The following is a 24,911-nucleotide window of genomic DNA, read 5'->3' on the forward strand; positions in this document are numbered from 1 at the left end:
TTTTTTTCTTATTTTATTTTATTTTATTTTTGCGAAAAAAGAAATATATTCGATAAAATCGATAAGCTCTGTACGATTTTTCTCATTCCGAATATTATCGGAGAGAAATAAGCATTAAAAGTATTTTCTCATTTTGCGACGTCAATGCGCCACAGTGATCGCGATTTTAATAACCAAATTTACGGGTAAACAAGTATTAAAAAGATATCTGAGAGAGAGAGAGAGAGGGGGGGAAGGGAGAGAGAGAGAGAGAGAGAGAGAGAGAGAGAGACAAAATAGTGTCGTAAAAATAATATACACGTGCATACGCGAGCACGTAGATAAATTTACATCAACGAAAATACCTTTGTTTCTTTATCGATTTAATCCTTATGAATTAGATTATTATTATCGAAATCTCAAAGAAGTATCATCTTTTTTCTTTTCGTATAGGTAAAAAAAAAAAAAAATCGATCGAAGAAAATTTTCTAGAGAAAATTTGATGTGAATTGTGTCTATATATATATATATATATATATATATATATATATATATATATATCTACTTGTATATAGTTAGATATATGAAGAGTCAATTCTCAAGAGATCAGTAAACGTAATAAAGCGAATCGAGTTTGGTTTCGTCGATTTGGAGATACCGGATGGTGAATTCATTTAACATCCATGACCCCCTTGTGGTGGATTCTATCCGTTAAAAATAATCGGTTCGATTAATTGATTTATCGTATATCGTACGATATATATATATATATCGATATTTCATTTTGAAAATTCGAGGAACTTTATCGATACGAAAAAAAAGAAAAAAAAAAAAAAAATGAAAAGAAAATAATTTCGAAGAAACCAAACGACCGACTAATGCATGTTATTTGAAAGGAGGACACTCATGGAAGATAAATTCTTGTCTTCTTGGAAGATAAAGTCATGACTTTCTACAGGAAAAAAAAAAAAAAAAAAAAAAAAAAAAAAAAAAAAAAAAAAAAGAAGGAAAGAAAAAGGGCGACCATTTTTTCTAACAAGAGAAATTATTTTTCAAATGGCCGATATCTTTCTCAGTGCAACAACATTCTATCTAGCATCTACTTCAAATGTGTACGGGGCGTGTGGGCGTGACTCGTTCGTTACAAACTTGATTTACATGAAATATATACTGGAATATCGACGATCAGAACGAAAAGAACTTTAAATCTTACTAGAAAGAAAGAAAGAAAGAAAGAAAAAAAAAAAAAAAAAAATCGTGTCGCTATTGAACCGTAGCACGTAAATGCTCAATATATATATATTAATATATATCATTACATATATACTCAATATTTATATATATCGCGATAACGGAGTGAATAGATGTTAGAAAAGGAGATACAAGCGTGTCACGATAAAAAGAAAAAGTACAATAATTCAGAATGATTACATTTTTGGGAAAATTTCAATTTGATTATGATGAACTCGATGTGTGGGCTGTGAACGTGATATGAAATAAATACACACACACACTCATATATACGTAGAAAAAAAAGGAAATTAAAAAAAAAAAAAAATCGAAATTTCGATATATAGAGACGATGTTTAATCAACGATTTACACGTTTCGGAAGACTAGCTTTGTAGTTGAAGTCATGTATATATAAATATATATATATATATATATATATATATACACATATACATATATATATATATATATATGTTTGTGAATACTTGTGAAATTATAAAAGCCACAAGCTTATCGACACACCTTGTATGCGTGTAGTAATCCTCCATGACACGACACAATTACATACAAACATATAAGACATACATACACACTGGTTAAGCGCACACGCCCATATGTTATCACCGACGCGTGAAAAAAAAAGAAAAAAAAAAAAAAACTAAAAAAAAAAAAAGGAGAAAAAAAACTAAAAAAGAATAATACCAAAGGAAAACAAATAAAAAGGATAACAAACATGGAAGAAGGACGATTATATGAACTCACTTATGATTTTCTTTTTTCTGTCTGTTTCTCTCGTTTCTTCTTCTTTTCTTTTTTCTTTTGTTAAGTTTTTTTTTTTTTTTTTTTTTTTTTTCAAATAAACTCGACGCGTCAAATTTTTCCTATTACCGATCGAAATTACTTATATTTTTCTTTTTTTCTTTTTTCAGGGAGGATAATAAAATTATGGAGTAAAGAGGAGAGAGAGAGAGAGAGACAGAGAGAGAGAGAGAGAGAGAGAGAGAGAGAGAGAGAGAGAGAGGTAGAGGTAGAGATAGAGGTAGAAAGAAAGGAAGATAAATATATGATAGATAGAAAGATAGAAAAAGATAGATAGATAAATAGAGAGAGAGAGAGAGAGAGAGAGAGAGAGAGAGAGAGAGAGAGAGAGAGAGAAAGGGAGGAAAAAGAAGGAAAATGAAGGAAAAAAAAGAAACAAAAAAACGCTTGCGGATCGTGAGGTTTAACGAACGTTTGACGACTACGACGGAATGGAAGGTCCATTTCTCGACGTACGATAAGCTCGTGACCAGTTAACTCGACTTGGTTATTTCTGTTATCAACTCTAGATGCTGATAAGCGATAGCTGTTACTGTCGAGTAATACCCAGTTTCGTAGTACCCTCTCTCTCTTTCTCTCTCCCACTGTCTCTCTCTCTCTCTCTTTTTTTCTCTCTAGAAAAAGTTCTTCTTAAGATCGTCGTGGCAAATTTTTGTCGTATAGAAATCGAAGTTTTCGATAATACGGTACGATAAATCAATGATAGAACGTATCGAGTTTATCCCAGAAAGTTTTTCAAGGATACATTTTGTTAAAGTTTCAATAACAGTTCTTATAGAAAAGTTTTTATTTCCTGGGCGTGGCCAAGTTCATCCATGTATTATATATACATACACACATACATACATACGTATATACATATATATATATATATACACACACACACGTTTGTGTGCGTATGTATGTAGGTATTCGATAATTGAGATAAAGCATCTTTTATTACGCAGCAAGACTCATTTCTTGAACCTTATAAGGGAGTATAATATGTGTGGGAGAAATGGAAAGACGAAATTTACATATGTGTCATCATCAATGAGGGCGATAGGTGGGGAGAATGAGAGTGAGTGAGTAAATGAACGATACACACACACACACATACAGAGAGAGAAAGAGAGAGAGAGAGAGAGAGAGAGAGAGAGAGAAGATACAGAGAGATGCATTAAAGCGAGACGTTTAAATCGTGCGAGAGTCCCTCGTCGTTTATCTAATAAGCTCAAGTGCGAACGTTTCGTATCTCTCTTTTCTGCGATTTATTCGTACGTTCGTTCGCGCGTCAACGTAATAAGTGCAATTATGGTTTAGAGTTTTATGGGACCGCGTGAAGATAATCCCCCTTTTGCTCCTTTTAACTATAAAATTTCATGTACAATATTCAAATGAGAAAATTTTTCAATACGTTCCAACCAAATCATATATGTCTAAATCATCGTAATGTTTTTTAATCGATCGATGATAATAAGAAAGCACGTATGTTACGTTGGTTCATTAGATTGTAGTAGAATATATGAGAACAGGTGATTGTAAATTTCATAAGAGGATCATTTTTCTTTTTCTAAAAAAAAAAAAAAAAAAAAAAAAAAAAAAAAAAAAAAAAAAAAAAAATCACGATCTTTAATTTCCATTTAATCCATTTAATCTTTTTTTTTCTTTTTCATTAATCAGGCTAATCTTTCTCACTTTTTACATGTGAGAATGGTTAACGCTTTTAATTGGTTAAACGTGAAACATTATAAATCATCAAATATATGTCGATAATGTGAGACGACATTTACTACTTTCTTTCTTTCTTTTTCCTTTTTTTTTTTTTTTTTTTTTTTTTTTTTTTTTTTTTTTTTTTTTGAATAGAATATATTTATTCTCAAAAATGATAATTTTTAATCTTAATTTGATCGCTCAATTTATTTCAAGCGTTACTAGTCTGACCAATTATTCTTAGTTTTAATATATATTTCTACGTAGATTTAATGTGCATAGCAGTTTTAAACTCGTGCAGTCGAGTATTTTGGAAGCATGCCAGAAAATCATTGCAATATCTCGCGACGACGATGACGACGACGACGACGAGAGGGTGCAAAAGGGGTTTTCATTATAATCAAGAAAATCGTCGATGTCGCGAAAAAAAAGGGGATAGAATATAAAGAGACATCGATCCGATACAAATACTTATACATATGTATATATATATATATATATATACATATATATATATATATACATATACGTAACACGAATTAAAACTGGAAAGAAAAAAAAGAAAAAAGAAAAAAGAAAAAGAAAAAGTAAAAAGAAAAAGAAAAGGAAAAAAAGAATAAAAGAAATAAAGAAAGAAAGAGAAAAGACGTTGGGCATTTATGGTATTATATCGATTATGGTATTTGTTTCGGCTCGACGAGGATATCACGTGCAACACGCGAGTTCTGAATAACATAAGAGGGCTTTGAGGGCTTCTTTTTTTTTCTTTTTGCAAAAATATAAAAGATCTATGTGTAGATACATTCAACACACACACACACACACACACACATACATACAATATGTATGCATCTCTTATGTGCGATTGTGTATGTGTGTATTTATGACGAAGGACTTTGTTAGGGCTCGTTACAGAAACGCAACGGAACGAGAATCGCGAAAGGAGGATTCGCGGTCGAGAAAGCGGACGATGACGTGTCCATGGACGCGTTGAGGATGGTCGGAAGAGAACGACTTCGATAAATTCTATGAATTGAAATCAAGGACGCAAAGTGAATTCGATCTGCTTCGATAGATTTTTTTCGTACAATTTCAAATGTGAAAATCTATCGATTGTTTCGAATACAAAAAAATAAAAAAAAAAAAAAAAAAAAAAAAATAAATAAACAAAAAGTAAAAAAAAAAAGAAAATCAAAAAAGAGAGAACGAAATGAAGAGCGAAGAATAAAGACAAAGATGATAATAAAAATCAAATAAATATATATAAGTGTTTATTTTTTAATAACAAAAAAAAGATTGTAAGCAAGTATTAAAAAAGAACTAGAGGGATGAAAAGCGAACGACCTAACAATTAAAATACTTTTCTTGAGATAGACGCGGAGTATTTGAGTTGTCAACGTTGTGAAATGAAAAGATGAAGTGTGACTAAGCTTAAAGTATGGCACATCTTAGGGATGAAATTCTCGCATCTATTTCTTAGTTAGACGACTTCCGAAAGTATATAAGCACGTTACGCCGGAAGAAGAAGGAGAAGAGGAAGAAGAAGAATAAGAAGCAGACATGCTTGCTTTTGTTTCGCGACATTAGAATTACAGATCGCGAGAATAATAATAGTTGCTTGCTATTGAACGTGGCGAATTCCTTCGATTCGAGTTTCCTTCTTGAATGTGTAATCGAGTTTGCATTTTTTTTTTCTCTTTCTCTCTCTGTATCTGGATGCAAAGAGATATACGCGGAATTCGAGATGAAAAAAAAGAACGCGACACGAAATGGACATTTCCTTCCATTTTCTTTCTTTTTTTTTTTTTTTTTTTATAATTAGTTTTTAATTTTTTCTCTTAAAAAAAAAAAAAAAAAAAAAAAAAAAAAAAAAAAAAGAAAAACCACGTTATTTCACGTAGATCCTGTATATCCGCCATGTCAAACTATTTGAATTAATTACGAACCAATTCCTATTTAAAATTAATAGACAAGTTTTTGACTTACGTATTACACATACATATAAGAAGAATAAATTGCAATGTGATCGTGTAACGTCAGACGGTGATATCAATCTACGATGATAGATTCCTGATGATGAAAACAAACGACTACCATACATCGAAGATAATTATCAACACTGTGTCGTTCGTTTTCGATTAGAAAACGCGATCGTTTTGTAACGTTACGAGCTATGAAAAGAGAAAGGAAGAGAGAGAAAGAGATAAGAAAAAAAAAAGAAATAAATAAAAATAAATAAAAAAAAACAGATGAAGAAAAAACAGATGATAACGACAACAACAATAATAATAATAACTATTATTGTTAAAAAAGAAGACTTCGCAAATATCGGAAGAAATATTCATACGTTATTTCTCGTTGAAAACAATAAGAAAGATTCTCTTGTACTTTTCTCGTACAGTTTAATCTAATCAAGCGCTATCCAGCTCTCGTCTTTAAAAGCACAGGTTATGTAAACCGTTAATTCCTACGATCTTAGTTTCCGTTTATAGTTCCATCGTTTACTCGCTACCATCAGAGGAAGAATTTACCTCTCTCCCTATTTCACCCGTTCTTTTTCTGTTTTTAGAATACAACGGACTTGGAAAAATCTTGTATTATATAGCCGACGGTAATAAGAGCACACATATATATAAAATATATTTACGTATATGTGTATGTACATACGTATATATATATATATATATATATATATATATATATATGTATATATGTATGTAGGGCTTATCGTGAAAGTATAGTCGGTTGTTAGTGCATTACGGTACTACGGATTACCGTGGATTACAACTGTGAAGTAAAAAAGGCGTAAATAATCTTCCATCTTCTTTTTCTATTCTCCGTTTCCGGATAAATTAAGAAACGAGCCATAAAGAAATTAAAAATCGTTTGTAACTATTTTAAATCAACGAAAAAAGAAAAAAGAAAAAAAAAAAAGAAAAAAAAAAAAAAAAAAGAAAAAAAAAAGGTAAAAAGTGAAGGGAAAAAAAAGAAAAGAGATGGAGAACGGCAATACGATATCCTGTGACAGTTTTATCGAAACTAGTTTTACAAGCATGAAATATATTATTGTAAGAGAAAAAGGAGGGGGGAGGGAGGTTGCCTTACAGGTACACGAACACAAATACAAACACACATATACGCATCCGTCCGTCCATCCGTTCGTTCGTTCGTTCGTTCGTCCGTCCACTTACGTATTTTTGCAGATACAATAATCGGGCACACCGGCATTGCCGCGATTACCGGACGGTACACAGTCGCACATATGCCTGACGTCAATGGCGTTACCCTAACGTACAGTTACTTGCAAAAGTTTCTCTCCCCTTCCCCCTTTCCAATTACGTGCTTTCGTATTTTTATACGGAAAAGTATAAAAAATTTTTTTACGTCCGTCCGATCGATTATTTTCTAACGATAGAACACGAAGATACGAATGTTTTCGAAACGATGGAAAAAAAAAAAGTTTATACATCGAGTACGAAATTGCTTCGACCATTTTGATAAGGATTAGGTATCGTATCGTGCGAATTCAAAGATAAATTTCGGTTGTTAGATATATGTTGATGATATATATATATATATATACGTACCATCGTAATTGCTTTTACTTACTTATCAAATTCAATGTTAAATTTTCGCGGTCAAATTTCTCAAACGATCTGATAGTAATAATAAAAATAATAATAATAATAATAATAATAATAATCTCTTTTCACGTGTACACACACACCCACACACTAAGGACACATATACAAATGAACACACATATACACACGACACATACACTCGTATATACTACGGACATATTGATATTATTCCAGATAAATGAATATCGTACTTACAAATTAGTTACGAGAAGAAAAACGGAAGAAATAAATAAAGAAAAAAAAAAGATTAAACAGAAAAAGTAAAGTAAAAAATGAAAAAACGTATAGATATTCGAGGAGATATATATATATATAGAGAGAGAGAGAAAGAAAGAGAGAGAAAGAGAGGTTAAGTCGGTCGCGTCGATAGAGAATAAAACAGGATTACGATCCTGCACGTGCGCGTCCCCTTCGGAAGGAAACTGGCTGACGAGAGGAGTCGACGGGATGACCGGTTTTCTACGTCAGAACAGCGCGGCGCACCACCATGCGACGTCATTCACCGATAAGAGAAGAGAACAAGGAGAAGGCAAAGCACTCAAGCGAACGAGAGAGAGAGAGAGAGAGAGAGAGAGAAAGAGAGAGAGAGCGATAGAGAGAGAGAGAGATTGATTTACCACGTGAAATTTTCATCGACAACACGGACGAAGCAGCACCACCTTTGACAAACGTAACTACTACACTGTTCTATCTTCCCTGAGAGATGCATATGCACACACATCACAGGGGCACACACATACACAAAAAAGGAGAGAAAAAAAAGGAGAGAAAAAAAAAGAAAGAAAATATGAGGAAATATTTCAATTCGATTTTTCTCTAATAAAATTGATAGATAGAAAATGTCCTTGAAAAAATAAACACGTATGTAACTGTGTATATATGCGTATGTATGTATGTATGCATGCATGCATGGAGTGAAAACAAGATGGCGCGAAAATTCAAACGATGATCGATTGTACGATTAAACGAGTAATATAAATATTTCTTGAAAACACACACATATATGTATACACACATACACACAAATATATTAACATATATATATATACATATATACATACACACATAGGATAGGCATGTCTCGCGCGCGTATACACTGATCAATACTGATTTCACATAAATTGCCACACTATTACGAATAATCGACTGTAAACGATCGTAATAATACACGGTATTGATATATATATATATACATACATATATATATGCACATATATATATATATAAGTATATATATATTATATATATTTTTTCTCGTTCTCTCTCTCTATCTATCTATCTCTGTATATCTCTCATTCTTTCATAACTGCTGTCTCGTTAAGTTCACGAAACCGTCTGAGCCTTGGAGGTTTGGTTGTACAAGATTGGCAGGAAAGGTGATCAGTACTGTGCGTGATTATGCTTGCGCTGTACCTCTGTTCTGGTACACTAGAGACGACGACACAACGACGATGACGACGGCGACGACAACGATGTAACAACGTAAGACAAGAACGACACACTAGGAAACACTGTTCGCTCGTCGCCCGGCGGCTGGCGGCTGCAGCGAAAGCCTCGGCTTCTCTTGCTTGCTCGCTTACTTGCTTGCTTGCTTGCTTGCTTGCTCGCTCGTTCGTTCGTTCTTTCGTTCGTTCGCTCGCTCGTTCGCTCGCGATGTGTACAGCCGTGAGTCACGAGCCGGCGAAGCCGATTCCAGCGCGCCTATCGTAGGCCGGGCTCAAAGTGCAAGTGCCGACGCGACAGGGCCGTACAAATTATGAACCATTATCAAACTCCCCTTTCTAATCTCGTTCGTTAACTATTCTTCTACGTTATATTTATCAAATGATAATTTTAACTCTATACGTTTTACATCGAAGGGATCGAATTTTTTAATATTCTCCACGTACAGGATAACACTGTAAAAAAAAAAGAATAAAAAGAATAAAAAAAAAAAAAATAAAATAAAATAAAAAAAAAAAAAGAGAAAAAAAGAAAGAAAAAAGATGAACGATTTAAAAGAAACGTTTGTTTCTTTTTTTTTTGGTTCTTGTTTTTTACGTTTCTTTCTTTTTATTTATTTACTTCTTTAATTAATTAAAAAACGAATGTTTCCTTTCTTTTTTCTTTGCCACGGGGAAATCTTGGATATTGGATACGCTACTGAATTTCAACAATACGAGGATCCATCGATAGGATAAAAGAATGGATAGATGGATGGATGGATGGATGGATGGATAGTCGCATTTCCTATTCCACTTTTTGCTTCGTCCCTGTTTAACAGTCCTCGGAGCGCGTTCGCGCGACAAGGAGAGAGAGAGAGAGAGAGAGAGAGAGAGAGAGAGAGAGAAAAAGATACGGAAAACATGATTCTTTTTCGCACACGCGCGCGCGCGCGTGCGGGATGGGAACACATTTTTGTACCGTCTTTCTTACAGCTTGTGTTACGCAACCACACACACACACACACACACACACACACACACACACACACACATACACAACACACCGGCTTCTTGCGTCGTCGTCGTTACTTCTCGATGAAGCGTCTGTGAGTTGGTCGATCGTAAGGAACGTTATAGACTCCTCTTTTTCCGTTCGAATATCCTCGATGTTAGTAGTATATGTATGATGTATGTATGTATGTATAACTTATTATCTTTCCGTACGATTCCGATCTTTCCCGAGTTATTACGAATGCGAGGTACGATCTCGTTCTTTACTACTCGTTACTTCAGACAATATGTACATACTTTCACGGGAAGATGGTTACACGCGTTAAACGTTATTCTTTTTTATATATCAGATCGCTAATCAATGTTTTTTTTCTCCCTTCCTTTTCTTCTTTTTTATTCTCTTACTCTCTTTCTCTCGCACGTTGATAATAATAATAATAATGATGATGATGATGATGATGATAATAGTAATAATGTACGTTAACCTTAAAAAAAAGAAAAAAAAAAAAAGAAAAAAAAAAGAGAAAAAAAGAGAAAAAAAGAGAAAAAATTTAACAAGTCGAATATATCAGAATCGCACGTAAGAATATTGTTTGAATCGTTTACCGACATGCGAGAAACGTATGTAGAATACATAAATATGTATGTATAACAAGTTAAATATGAAAGTTAAAATATTAAAAAGAAATACAATGTTAAAAGGAGGCCGTAAGAAGAGCGTAGTATCTTGGCACGTTGCTCTTTCAAAAAGTTTCTCTCTGAAGACGTATCGTTTCTCAACTGTACTAGTATAGTAGGTAAGCATAATTTCTCTCTTTCTCTCGTATAACACGCGCGCACCTTTATACGCACACATAAACACCCACACCCAAACGTATACACTTTCGAAGAGATTGTTCTCTTGACGACGAATAAAAATTGAAAGTTCGAAAAGATTAAAAAAAACGATGAACAAAATATAAAGAAATAATATTTCAAAATATTGTAGATTGTTAAAAAGAAAGGAGATAATAATAATAGTTAGAGGTTAGGATACAATATGATTATGATACTATCTACAATAGAAATCGTAATCGAATGAAAGGAGAAAAAAGAGAGAGAGAGAGAGAGATAGAATTGTGAAGGTTAAGAGGATATCTATTCGTTCGATTCTCCCTCTTCAAGGACCTCCTTCTTTTCTTTCACCTGAACCACCTCTCTTCTCCTTTTGTAACTCATGAAAAGGAATAATCGAACGACTCGGAAAGTCGGCCGCTCACGAAATGTGCCTCATGCGCTTCTCGGATTGCCATGATCGCGACCTTCGTTCGAGGAATCGATCGAGTACGTTAAAGAAAAAAGAAAAAGAGAGAGAGAGAGAGAGAGAGAGAGAGAGAGAGAGAGAGAGAAAGAGAGAGAGAGAGAATAAGCACGGGGTTTAACTCAACAAGCAACGTGTAATTACCTATTCTTTTCTTTTCTACCTTTCTCTCTTTTTCTCCGCTATTAGTCGGACCTACTCCTATAAGATTCATCGATTTTTTCCTTTTTTTTTCTTTTTTAAAGGGCGGACCAAAAGTCCTTACACGTGCAATCACAAAGGAAGTTTCAAAGGAAAATGAATAATTGATTTTTAAAATCAATCAGTGGGGAGACATTTGATAGTACACTCCATACTAGAGTAGTACCTTCCAAATTTATCCCCATTTATTTTCTCATCTTTTCTATTTTCCTTCGGAAATCTTTTACGAATTAATCTTAATTTTCTCACCTCCTAACAATGGTTACTTAAAAGTAATTGACTTTTAATATCATCTAGGGACTTTTCTCTCTTTTCTTGTTTTGCTTCTTTTTTTCCTCTAGAAACCTTTTACTAGAATCAATCTTAACTTTCTCATCCTAACAAATGACGTCAGCCCTCTCTCTCTCTCTCTCACACCCGGACGAAGGATTAAAATTGAATCTTTAGATGGAACAGCTTTGGATTTTGTACCGTTTGCTTCGTAGATAAAACAAGATCCGTTAGAGGTTGATTAACCGTCGTTACCGAAGGAGAACGATCTGGTGGAAGTTAACGGTTTAGCGAGAATGATCGATTGAGATAAGACGATCGAATGAATGATAATTGCTTCTCTCTTTTTTTTTTCTTTTTTGTGTGTGTTTTTTTTTTCTTCTATTTTTTTTTTCTTTTCTTTTTCTATTCGTTTACACACATAGATATATGTACCTTTATGTACATATTTTTTTATTTACATAAATGCAACGGCGTACACGCTTGCATTAACTCATACGAATTAAAGACCGATGATTGTCGGTACTAGAATAGTAAGAGATAAGGATAGATAGATAGATAGATAGATGTATAGAGCGACAATGATCAATGTAATATACCTTTCCTATCTTAATTGATCACTCTGTTCAATCTGTTACACCTTTCGAGAAATCGATTCTTCCACTTTACTCTATTTTCCGTTTGAATCGATTAATCGGGTCAAGAAAGGAAGGGATATATATATATAGTGAGAGAGAGAGGATCAAGAACTTATTGCTTGACTTTCGGTGTCGCAAGACGATTAATATGCAATTATGCTATTGGTGCAAAAAATAATAAAGAAAAAAAAAGGAACATTTTTGTAACCTTCGACAGTAATCTGAGTTCGTACGAGACACGAAATGTCCTTCAACGTGATCGATGGACTCGAACGTGGTTCTAAAACGTCAAATGAATCGATTTTGTTTGGTTTGTCGATTAAAATCAAATGGAACGAAACAAAAAAAGAAGAAAAAAAAGAAAACAAAAAGAAATAAAGAAAAGAAAGAAAGAAAGAAAAAAAATAATAAAAACGAAGAAAATAAAATCCCAACGCGAAAGAGTTTTCTCAACTGAAGAAATAAAAAGGAAAGAGACTTTTATCTTTGTCGGCGGCTCGATGGAAATTCTGGTCCTTCGTTTAAAACGTCGTTCAACCGGAAAAGAATATGGCGACACTGATGGGAGAGATAGAAAAAGAAAGAAAAAGAAATGAAGAAGAAAAGGAAGCAATTAACGAATGAAAAAAGACTGCCATAAATAGTGCCACGTGACACAAAGGTGAATCTTTTCAAATAGAAAACTAAAATAGAATGGACTAAGAAAATCTAAAACTTTAGGATAAACGATGATCGTTAAGTGACCACGAAAGGACAAATCGGAAATGAAACGAAACGAAGCGAAACGAAAAGAGGTTATGTTACACGACAAATCGTGTCCTGGCGAGCGTGACACTGCGATGAGCGATGATGAATCACCAGTACCGTAGTGCTTTATGACGAAGAGAGAACAAGGAACGGAAAGAAAAAAAAAAAAGAGAAAGTATCGTTCTATCCTTTTCTTAAATATGTACTTTCGTTCTACTTTCATATATTTTTCGATAAGCAAATCATTAATGAAAATGACAATGGAACAGACACACACACACACATATACACATTAACATATTTTCGTAAAAACGATGAGTAAATATGTGAAGCGATAAAATTTGTTCCTTGATTGAAATCGTGTTGTTTGAACATAAAAGACAACAAGATGGCTACGTACGTTTTGATTCACGTAGTCAGTATACATAACGTGTATAAAAGAAAAAAAGTAAAATAATAAAAAAAAATGATATCACAAATATAATAACATTGAACGATCTTAAATATATGATCATCAATAATTATCGATTCTTTTTGAGCGACAAAGAATTAACGTAAAAATTTCTTTTTTCTTTTCTTTCCTTCCTTCTTTTTTTTTTTTTTTTTCTTTTATAGTTCCCTACCTCTCTAGCTTTCCTATCTTTTCTCTGTTCTATCCTTTTCTTTACGTTCCTCGTTCTCAGGCGCCAACGTCGAAGGAGTTTTTCACGGCAGGACGATTATCTAGTTCAGTTCGGTTTCGAGAGAAGATAATAAAGCGTGGAATCTTTTAACTCGCGTACAACAACAACACAACGCCGATCGCTTGGAGGACGACGACGACGACGCGGTTCGTTTACTTTCGATATTGTACGTTACCAGGTGGCAGCACCATCCGCTTGCATCAATCTGTCGCCGATAAAAACTCGCGGCAAATTTGAAATAGTCAATTTTTAAATAAGAAAATAATGATTTATTATATATTTATGTATGAACGTCCCGTTTGATTCTTTTTATAAAAGAATGATCAAACAATCATAGATTATAGAAATTGAAAAAAAAAAATATATATATATATATATTTATATTATGTTTGAGATCAATAGAGATGATATAGAGATAGGAACCAATAATTAGAAGGAGCTTAAAAAGCCATCTTGAACATAAGAACTCGATGTTACACGAGTATCACGTTACAACGTTGAGAGCCCTTTTTGTTATACGATATGCGAAGTACAACGAGGAAGGGATAAATATCGTTGTCTCTCTTGGAGATGCTCGATTATTAATAGCCAAGCTTAACGGTGTCTCCCATCGTCTGTTAGGCGTGACTTTTTAAAGGATACATCGTAAGCGAGTGAACGGAGCGAGCGAGCAAGAGAGAAAGAGAGAGAGAGAGAGAGAGAGAGAGGTCATATTACTATATGATAGCAATTAATAGGTTATCAAGTATGTGTATATGTATTTACATCAGTGTAATTTTTTTTCTTTGTTGTTTATGTCACACTCCAATTGTATTTTTAACGAAGATAATTACTTAATTTGTCATCATGGCATAACTTGTTTTTTGAGCGACAGTTATATTATATTTATTGAGTTCACAATTTATATATATATATATATATATATATATATATTTATAAATATATATGAATATGATGTATATATATATAAATATATATGAATGATATATATATATTTATATATATCTCTCTCTCTATATATATATATATCTATATCTCTCTCTCTCTCTCTCTCTTTATATATATATATATATATATATATATATGTATATATATATATATAGTGAGAGAGAGAGAGAGAGAGAGAGAGAGAAAATAAAGAAATCACAGCTTACTCTAGAAATTTTTTCCGAATAAATCTACTATATATCACTTCTATTTCTATTTATTCTGATACTATATATATATATATATATATACATACAATATATATTCCAACCTTTTTGACCCAACTTCATCATGTATCGCGTACGTAAGCACGATGAAAGTTATATAATCAGCATCCGATAAAAGAAAATGAAGGAAAAGAAAAGAAAAGAAAAGAAAAGGAAAGGAAAGAAAGAAAAAAAGAATAATACGTGAAGTAAGATTTTGGCAAATCGTAAATAAGATCTCGGAGTAAAAATGTCCGAGGGCAGGACTTTTTTTTTCTTTTCTTTTTTTTCTTTTTTGTTTTGTTTTTTTTTTTTTTTTTTTTTCCTTTTTTTCATGAAGTTGCAACTTTTCTACGACATGATAAGACTCGACCTCTTGACATTAAAAGACCTCCTTTTTCCCCGTATCTCTTTCGTCGTTGTCGCAGTCGATTCACGTGTTTCGTTTCTCCCAAAAGAGAGTAGAGTTTAGACAAGCCAAGAGAAGATACTGTCGACGGAGATTATATCTAATCTTCTTCCATTTTCTTTTTTTTTTTTTCTTTTTCTTTTTTAATAAGGAATAGGGCGAAACATTTTCAAGCGATTTTAAAAGTCAATTACACACAATTTTTCTTCTCAATCAGTTAACATTAATTTTTTTTTTTTTTCTTTCAGATTACAAAAAAGTTCTTAGACTTGTAACAGTCTGAAGAAAAAGAAATGAAAAAAAAAAAAAAAAAAAAAAGAAATAAATAAATAAATAAAAGTATAAGCCTGATAATAAGTCCAGGAAAAAAAAAAGTAAACGATTATAAAAATATCACCTAGGAACTTTTGGGATTTGTTTGGGAACTTTTATTTATGTTATTATACACAGCCGATAAATAATATTTCTCGTCCTTGTCTCGTCCGTGTTGACGTCTGATAAATATGCAAAAAAAGAAGAAGCAAAAGAAAAAGAAAGAAAAATATTGAGAGCTATTTCGAGCAGACATTCTTTGAGTAAGATAATTAATAATAAAAATGAGAGGGGACAGGATGGAGAGGGGTTTGAGGATTGCGTCGAAAATTTCCACTCTCTACCAGCTGTTACTGATAATACGAGAGAACGGAAGGTGTACATATTTCTTCTTCTTCTTCTTTTTCTTCTTCTTCTTCATCATCTTCATCTTCTTCTGTACATATAAACACAGGAATACCGAGAAAGCATTATCGAGAGCCTTTATAGTTTTACGACTCGTGCAATCTCTTCTTGAATGGTGATGTAAGCACTTTGGTTAATTTCAACCAAAATATCTGCTTAAAAATAACACCCTTGCCTTAAACTTTCTTGATTTTCGATTGTTTAAACGTGAACAATTTATTTATATATACACACACACACAGACGATTATTAATAATGTCTAATAAATTATTCAGATATCATTATCGATTATATAAAGAATTAATGATCTCTATCTGATGTTTTTCTTGATCGTCTAAAATTATGATTAAAAAAATCAAAAAAAGAAGAAAAAAAAAAGCCAAATAAAAACTATGGAAGATTTCCATTGTGATTTCCAAAATCTTATATGTGAAATATTATTCATGTTTTGCCTGCGTTACGTAAATACACCTCGGGCGATATACAATATTCTAAAATTTAATGGGTCATTCATATCAACGACAAAGTTTCATCGGACGTTTTTATAAATTCAACGTTAGATCCGTAAAAGTCAAGGATATTTGAAAATTTAGAATAAAATTGTTTGAGAGACTATGGGATTCGAAGGCGTCGTCGTCCACCACTTGCCGTTCGCACGTGACACGATGACGGATTTATTGATCGTAAATATGGTTCAACAATATAAGTAGCACAAGTATACATATATATATATGTGTGTATATATATATATATATACATATATATATATATATAGATGTATATATATTATATACATGTGATATGCGATGCGATGTATGTACCATAGTCTTTCATGTGTGTACGATTTTAACCTATTTTCCAAATAAACGAAGGCTCATTCTTGTGGTTACATGAGTTACATATATATATATATATATATATATATATATATATATATATATATATATTGTATTGGTTCGTAAAATTTTGACGATTAATCGCGCCCGAGAAAATTTATAATATAATATCCGTCGATCATTGAAAATATTTCAAAAACTCCTCGTATCTCGGTATATGAAATTATACGAAACGAAACGAAACTAACGTCGGTTATACATACATTAAGAGAGTAAATTTTCATTTGGTGTTTGTTTGATTTCATCTCTCGGTCACGTGCTTATATACACAAACGTACGTTCATTCTCCATCTCTTGCAGTATAATAAAACAATCTTGTTTAACGACGACGCATTGACAAAAATAGTCTGGTATGACTCTACCTGTCTTCGCTCCTGTAGGCGCCTAACGTCTTGAAAATTATACGCGTTCACATGTATGTTTACCGAAGGATTTTCATTGGCGACGAAAGATCTATAAAACTTGTCAGACAACATATATCATAACAGAATGTTTTAATAATTTATTTCTACGCGTTAAGGAAAATATTTCTTTTTCCTTTTTTTTCTTCCCCTCCTCCCTTTCTGACATTAATTGATCTACAGAGTTTAAGAAACTAAACTTCTTTTAGAGGCAATTTTAACGATCTCCTTTTTCTCCTGACTTTTTCGATTAATATCTTATTTTCTCCTTTTGTTTTCGGTGAGGATTATAAAACTACAAGGAAATAGGGATCTTTTTTTCTACGTAGGAAATTTTTTTTTTTTATAATCTCTAAAGAGAGAAAGAGAGAGAGAGAGAGAAAAGGAGAGAAGAAAAAAGAAGAAAATCCAAAACGTTTTGGAAAAAAGTAATCGATTTGTAAAATTATTTTAGCTCTTTCAACTAGTATATTATTTTTCGATCGAATAAATACAAAGAAGAAAAAGAAGTCGATTGATTCTTTTATTACGAATCGAGATTCCTTGACTTTTAGAAGAAGGAGAGGTCGATATATTAAAGAAATCACGATCAAGAATAAACGTTGAGAGCGAACCACCGGAACTTCTTACAATCTCAAAGATACCTCTCCTCGGATTACTATGTAATACTACTACCACCACTACCATCATACTACTACAATTACCACTACTCTACTACAGCTACTATTACTTAGATTCCACTCGACCAGCGCAATAATTAATTGCACGTTCAAGTATATTTACGAGAAACCGGTTTCCTGAGACGAGAGAAGGAGCCCAACAAAGTTGATTCTCTATCCCGCTTGATCGCCTTGATAGAGTAATGAGAAAATGAGAAGATTGAAGAAATTCTCTTTTTCTCTTGGGATCGTCAAAACCTTATTTTATTCTGCTTCGACGTTTACAACGAATAGGGATCGGAATTTTGTTGTTTTTTTTCTCTCTTGAAAAAAAAAAAAAAAAAAAAAAAAAACAACAAAAAAATTCCGAAAATGTTTGATCCCATTGATTTCGATTAAATATTTTACGATTGAACGTTAAATAAACGAATCAAAAAATATCATCGCAAACATACACACACATATACAAAGATTACACAAAATACGATTCAGAAAAGATACGTATAATTGTGGTTTAACGATGAGACTATACCATTGTTGTTATTATTTGTTTCGTTTTATTTTATTTCTTTTTCTTTCTCCCTTTTTTCTCCCCAACAAAAATCTCTAATTTTTGCTAGAAAATTATCGCGATAAAATTCCCATTGATATATCGACTGGTAAATGGATTTTACGAGAGCGAAAGTGAGAGGAGGGAATTTTTCCTTTTTTTAATGGATAACGGAAACGTTCGACGAAGGAATGAAATATCGAGAAACTAAGTTATATCGTGCCTCGAAATCGACGGCGATTTAACAACGAAAATAAATCCCATCGAAGTGTTACGAAGAGGGGGAAAAAAAAAGAAAAAAAAAAAAAAACAGAAAAAAAACGAAAACGAAGAAAAGAAGAAGGAAAAAAGAGAAGAACGAATGAAAAAGATTTAATCTTGCTAACGAGTCTAGTGTCGATATTTTAATTACTATAAGGGAAAGGGAGAAGTAGAAGGAAGGAACAAAAGTTTCTAAATGGGCCGAAAGTTCTTAGGACAATCTTAAAAATCAATTACTACTTTTCGAGACTTCTTTACGGCGCTAATAGTTTAATCGTGTAATCTAACAAACTGTGCCTTGTAGTTTAACAATCCGGACAAAAAAACAAAAAAAGAAAAACAAAAAACGAAAAAAAAAAAAAAAAAAAAAAGAAATAACAAAGAAAAACAGTTAATCTAAAACGTCTGGAGAAAGTGTAATTGATTTATCGAGTTTATCCAGAAAATTTTGAGCCCTCTAAAAAAACAAAAAGATAAAAAAAAAGTAAAAAAAAAAAAAAGTAAAAAAAAAAAAGTAAAAAAAAAAAAGGAAGAAAAAGAAAAAGTTTGCAACAGTCAATTGCTTGATTATCGGTATAGTAGATTGAAAGGGAAAAAAAGGAAAAAAGAAAACAAGAGAAAAAAAGAAAATGATAAGTGCTCGATAGATATTGAATTTGATTTTGTAACTTAACAATTACCCGATATGCACGAAAGTGTATGTAGAAAATAGCCCTGAAAGTGATTGTGAGATCGATGCATCGACACTGTCGTATTGGCTTACCGGTTGGAGCCGGTTTTGCCTAGAAAGCAGCGGTCGTTTGCGCGAACTTTTATAATATTGCCTTTGCAAACCGAATGAACCGTATTTTACAGAAGATACACGCTCACTCACGCAACCATGCACGCATTCACGTATACTTATTCATTTACGAACGTACATAAACGTGCGTGTGAGAGAATCTTCCCCCTACCCCTCCCCCCCCTTTCCCATTGCCCTTCTACTCATAGAAAGAAAATCGATAACGAATAATAATATTTTCTCCCTTGTTAAACGAACATATTCATTCCGCAATGCAACTACCATTACTCCTCATCATCATGTTGTTATGCACGAATTTCGTATCTACGCCAATGGCGTAGTCATAAATTTCAAACAATGAATATTTCAACTTTGAAATAATAGTTTTAATAATGTACGGTTAAGCGATATAAATATTAAAAATGCTATCGTAATGATAAAGCATTGTGAAATATAATGTGTATATATATATATATATATATATATATATATATATATTTAAATGTTGTAAGGTTTTGTTACAAAGGAAAAAAAAAAAAAAAAAAGAAAAAAAAAAAGAAAAGAAAAAGAAAATAGGTTCCAATGGTTACGCCATTGCTCTAGTATTTCCGGCAAGCTTATCGAAAAGCCACGATCGAGAAAGTATTTAAATTATGAGATATGTGTGCGTGTATATATATATATATATATATATATACGCATTCATGGCGACGTATTAGAAATTTTTGCGAATCTCACTATTATCGTTCGATCATTCTCCAAACTGGTACGGCGAGTAATTTCACTTCGGATTATAAATCTTGGTCGTTTTTAATGAATGGCTTCGGCCATATTGCTTTTTTTTCCGTTACGCCGACACATTGGCGTAGGAGAGAAGGGAGACGAAGTAAAATAGTTTCACGAATGCATTTAATATGCGGAACGCGTTATAGTACATCCTGATATCCGTGTAGTAAAGTATTAAAGAAGACAAAGGAAAAAAAAGTAATATTATTTAACGACGTCGTTTTATCGTCGAAAAAAAAAAAAAAAAAAGAAAAGAACAAAGAAGACGAAAAACAAAAATCAAGCACTCTCAATTTTACGTTAATTTTATATTTTTCCCTACAGAAACGTATTTACTGTGACGACATTGGTTTAATAATTTTTTTTTTCTTTTTTACAAGAAGAAAGAAGAAAACATTTTCGTGCAATATTCGTCGTTGTGCAAAAAAGAAAAAGAAAAAGAAAAAAAAAAGAAAAAATAAAACAAGAAAGAAGAAGGTATGGTAGGAGGAAGAGAGTTAAAAATATTAAATGAAAACGGCCTCGATAAAATTCTCAACCAATGTTCCGTATCCAAGCGAGTTGTTGCTTTTGCCATGCTCCCCCTCCTAGAGAGATAGACCCCTGATGGTTATATCACGGAAGTGAATCGTTTAAAGTATATTTGACCGTTGTTATAGCTAATGCCGAAGAAAAGATATTTGCGGAATGCAATATTTCTTAGACCATTAAGTAAACGATAAATTTTCTGATAAATCTTTGCTCTATGTACTTTGCACTATTGTCCATTAGTTAAGGATCGGATTTGTTAATCTTTATTATATACGCTTGAGACTTAATGTCTTCATTTTTGAGAACATTTAGTATCATCGATTAGAACAATAATAGTCTGTTAATTATATTTTTCATTTCTTTTTTTTTTTCTTTTTTTTTCGTAACTTTTCGAATTCTTCAAAATGTATGACAAAAAAAAAGAAGAAAAAAGAGAGAGAGAGAGAGAGAACAATAGGCCAGGATAAAGAAATAGATTTCCCAACAAATGGCGTGAGCTTTGATATTCATCAACGATAAAAATGAGACTCGACAATAGCTAAAAGGTCGGAAATCGATCTTGTTTGCGCCAGTGCAGAAGCGAGAATTATAACGAGCACGCGATCTTGCGAAAAAGAATAAAAGAGAGAGAAAAAGGAGAGGAGAGGAGAGAGAAGTAGAGAAGAAAAATAAATGAATTTAACCGAGATTGCATTTGGAAAATTTGAAAAATAAAAGGAAAAAAAGAAGAAAAAAAAAAAAGAAATTCTTTAGCTAACGTTTCCACGAAAAATTTGTATTTTGTTCCGTTATTTGGGGTAAACATATTTTTTTTTATTTCTCTTTCTCTCTCTCTCTCTCTCTCTCTCTCTTTCTTTGTTTCTCTCATACAAAAGACAAATTTTCTAAAGTCGCTTTTTCTCTATCGATCATACTTCGACGATTATACGTCGGCGTTTGTTTATATATCCTATATAAACATAAATCTGTGTTTGCTTAAATGCGATGGGGGACCGGCGATCGAGTGATTCCACGAATGATTAAAAATAACTTTAATAATCTGTGATAAGTGGATAATACCTGTCCGTACGACACAGTTCGATAAAACTCTCTCTCTCTCTCTCTCACCCTTTCTCTAGATAGACATTTGTTTTCACTATCCGTGTAATTAATTGTAGGGAAACATTATCGATCGTCAACTAGAAATAATTGTTGAACGAAAATAATTTATAAAGAAAGAAAGAAGGAAAAAAAAAATTCCTTTTTTGCTTTCATTCTTTCAGAATTTTTTTTTCTCTTCGTTCTTTTGAAAGACTTTCACGAGAAGACTTCTCCTCAAATGCCACGCCTATTTTTGTTTTTCACTTATCGAGACATATATGCATACACGTATCTATATACATATGAGTGTGTTTTATATATACATATATATATATATATATATATATATATATATATATAAATACATGTGTGTGTTGTGTAATTTCCTTTACAAACACACATACGTACATGAAAGGTACACACCTTCCTTCGTTATCTCAACCCAAATAACTTTAAACTTTTCTCCTCAACACTTTTAGGGGAACGTTAGAAAATAACGGGCCGACGCACACAAAAATAAACACACACACACACACAGGGAGAGAGAGAGAGAGAGAGAGAGAGAGAAAATACAGGAAAAAAAAGAAATAAATAGAGAGAAGGCATTTCGTTGCTGAACGATTATTTGACGAGTTAATTTACACTCTTTTAATTAGAAGCTGACGCTTTACGGTTTGTTTTCCTGAAAGTTAGTAAGAGCGCTTGTGAAACTCTTTTTAATGGCCAACGATCAAATGATCTAACTCTAATACTTCGATTGAATATTTTTCTGTAATATTATTCATCAGTTTTGTAATTTTAATACGACAACATAACCCCGTAAGAAAATAAGGACGAAATATTAAATATATATAAGATGCAATCAGCCTAGATTGATTTTTCTCTTATACATATAAACATGCATGTATGCACGTATACATATATACACAAGTTACAACTTTCTCAAACTATTTTCCAACTATTTTCGATCGGGTCATCGACCATAATGACTTTTTCGTTTATCGGTTATTATATCATAAAAGTGCATTAGAAACTTTCGTATAAATTACTGTCGCTGAATTTTTAAAATCATGTTTCATTTATGTTCTTACATAATTATTATAGGTTCACTATGATTATGCCATGAAAAAAGAAAAAAAGGAACAAAAAAAAAAAAAAAAAAACAAAAAAGAGAGAAAAGAAAAATATTTTCTTTTTTCTTTTTTTTTCTTTCTTTTTTTTATGCTTTTTTAATTTTTTTTTTATCTTTTATTATTTTTTTTTTTTTCTTCGGAATGAGATAACGTTATTTAATTTTGGGGTACGGCGTTATTAACGATAAAATTCGAATGTGAGATTGTTCGAATGTAGATACGTAATTAATACGCTTATGTATGTACTTTCGAATTCGAGTACGGCAAATAATCCTGTACACGTGAAAATACCTTCGCGTATCTGGTTGACCTCGTTCCTTCCACTCAAATCCATTGCGAATGAAATCATATGCACCGAGGTCGCGATTCTGCACCGCAACACCATATCGCCACTTCACAGTGCGCACATAATCGCTTGTACTTTAATCTTTTACGATTCACGACACGTTGGCGTATCCATTAAACGAGTTCACGATCATAGAACACAACGATCTGGGGCGTTAGATGCGCGATAGCAATAGAATTTCCACCTCGAATTTTCTTCTCGAGGGTGTTGACAAAAATTAAAGGAGAAAGAGAGAAAAAAAAAGAAAACAAAAAAAAAAAAAAAAAAAAAAAAAACAAAAAACAAACAAAATGTCAAAAGAAAGAAGGGATGAAGATCTCATATCGATTCTTGCGGATGGAAAATTTTGTTAGAGTAAATTTTTCTACGGGTAAATAAATTTTCAAAGTTTCATTTTGAATGCGTACAAACTTGCGGTATTAGATAAAAAATATATATTACTATATCACGCAACATATAACGTACATTATAAATCTAATGACAAGATCAAAGATATAGGAGCATTTTCGTGAGAACGACGGAAAAGATTGCGTTTATTATTAAAAGAGAGAGAAAAAAGAAAAAAAACAATCAGGATAGAAAAACTTAACGCAAGAGAGGAAAGGAAGGAAAAAAAAAAAAGAAATAATAATAATAAAAAAATAATTGTCCTTCCTTACGAATATTTGTTTTACGAGTCATTGAAATAATCGACGTGAATAATTCGTCGAAGTAAGAATTCTAAATTGCGTATAATAGCCGCACCTGTTCGATGCTATAAATGTAAGATCTATTGTCGTCATTGGTTACATTTTATCGTCGATAGTAGGATAGAGATAACTACGATGTACACACTCGCTCGTATGCGAATTTTTCTTTAAGCAATTAAAGAAAAGTGACTAAAAGACTTAGTGGAAAATCAATGATGTCAGTGACAACAACTGCACCGACATGTGCAACGACTTTCTGTTCTGTTCGTTTTGTTTCTCTCTCCACTACTAATTTTAATTTGAAATAAAAATGCGATTCTACGATGGTTTTCATCATTGCATAATATAAAGCGGCACACTAGATCGCAAATGATAAAAACGTTTTTCATAACAACGCATTATAAAAACCGTATCTAAGAGTTTCTAACGGCACATCCGGTTTCACGCTCGCCTTTAAGTATTATTAAAGGCGTGTATTCTCCTTACTCTTTCATTTATAAATTTTTTTTTATTTTTATTTATTTGTTTGTTTATTTGTTCTTTCTTTCCCTTTTTCTTTTTTTTTTTTTTTAACTTTGAAAAACTACCCCTTTTCCACTTTAAAGTTGAACGAATATATCAAGTCATACACGCATATCGTTTCTCGATGCAGATTATAAAAGACAAGATAATCTCTTACGAATTGTATCTCGATTAGGAAGAATATTATGAATAACGGTGTTGATCACAAAATGGGATTTGTCTCGTTAGAAAATCTAAGTAATCCTTAAGTAGTATTCGTCGATGTGATTACTCAATAAATAATAAGAAGGACAAGTAGTATATTGAACGAACAAAAG

At 32.3% G+C, this 24,911-nt stretch overlaps 1 protein-coding gene across 22 annotated transcripts in view; it reads right to left on the bottom strand.

Annotated features, from left to right (window-relative positions):
* LOC118439989 (serine/threonine-protein kinase MARK2) overlaps positions 1-24,911 on the bottom strand; it is an 80,853-nt gene that overhangs the window by 27,735 nt on the left and 28,207 nt on the right. Inside the window, exons 1-2 of one of the 22 annotated variants that reach the window (XM_085659135.1) lie at positions 13,581-13,773; positions 8,951-9,264 (exon numbers count right to left, since the gene is read on the bottom strand). The exons of 17 other annotated variants lie outside the window; for them this stretch is intronic. The gene's annotated coding sequence lies outside the window, so the exon portion shown is untranslated. 4 more of the 22 variants (XM_085659136.1, XM_085659134.1, XM_085659138.1 and 1 more) reach the window with 4 other exon arrangements.

This window comes from Vespa mandarinia, chromosome 9 (genome assembly GCF_050613455.1).
Source record: "Vespa mandarinia isolate Hongniang chromosome 9, ASM5061345v1, whole genome shotgun sequence".
Classification (NCBI taxonomy): Eukaryota; Metazoa; Arthropoda; class Insecta; order Hymenoptera; family Vespidae; genus Vespa; species Vespa mandarinia.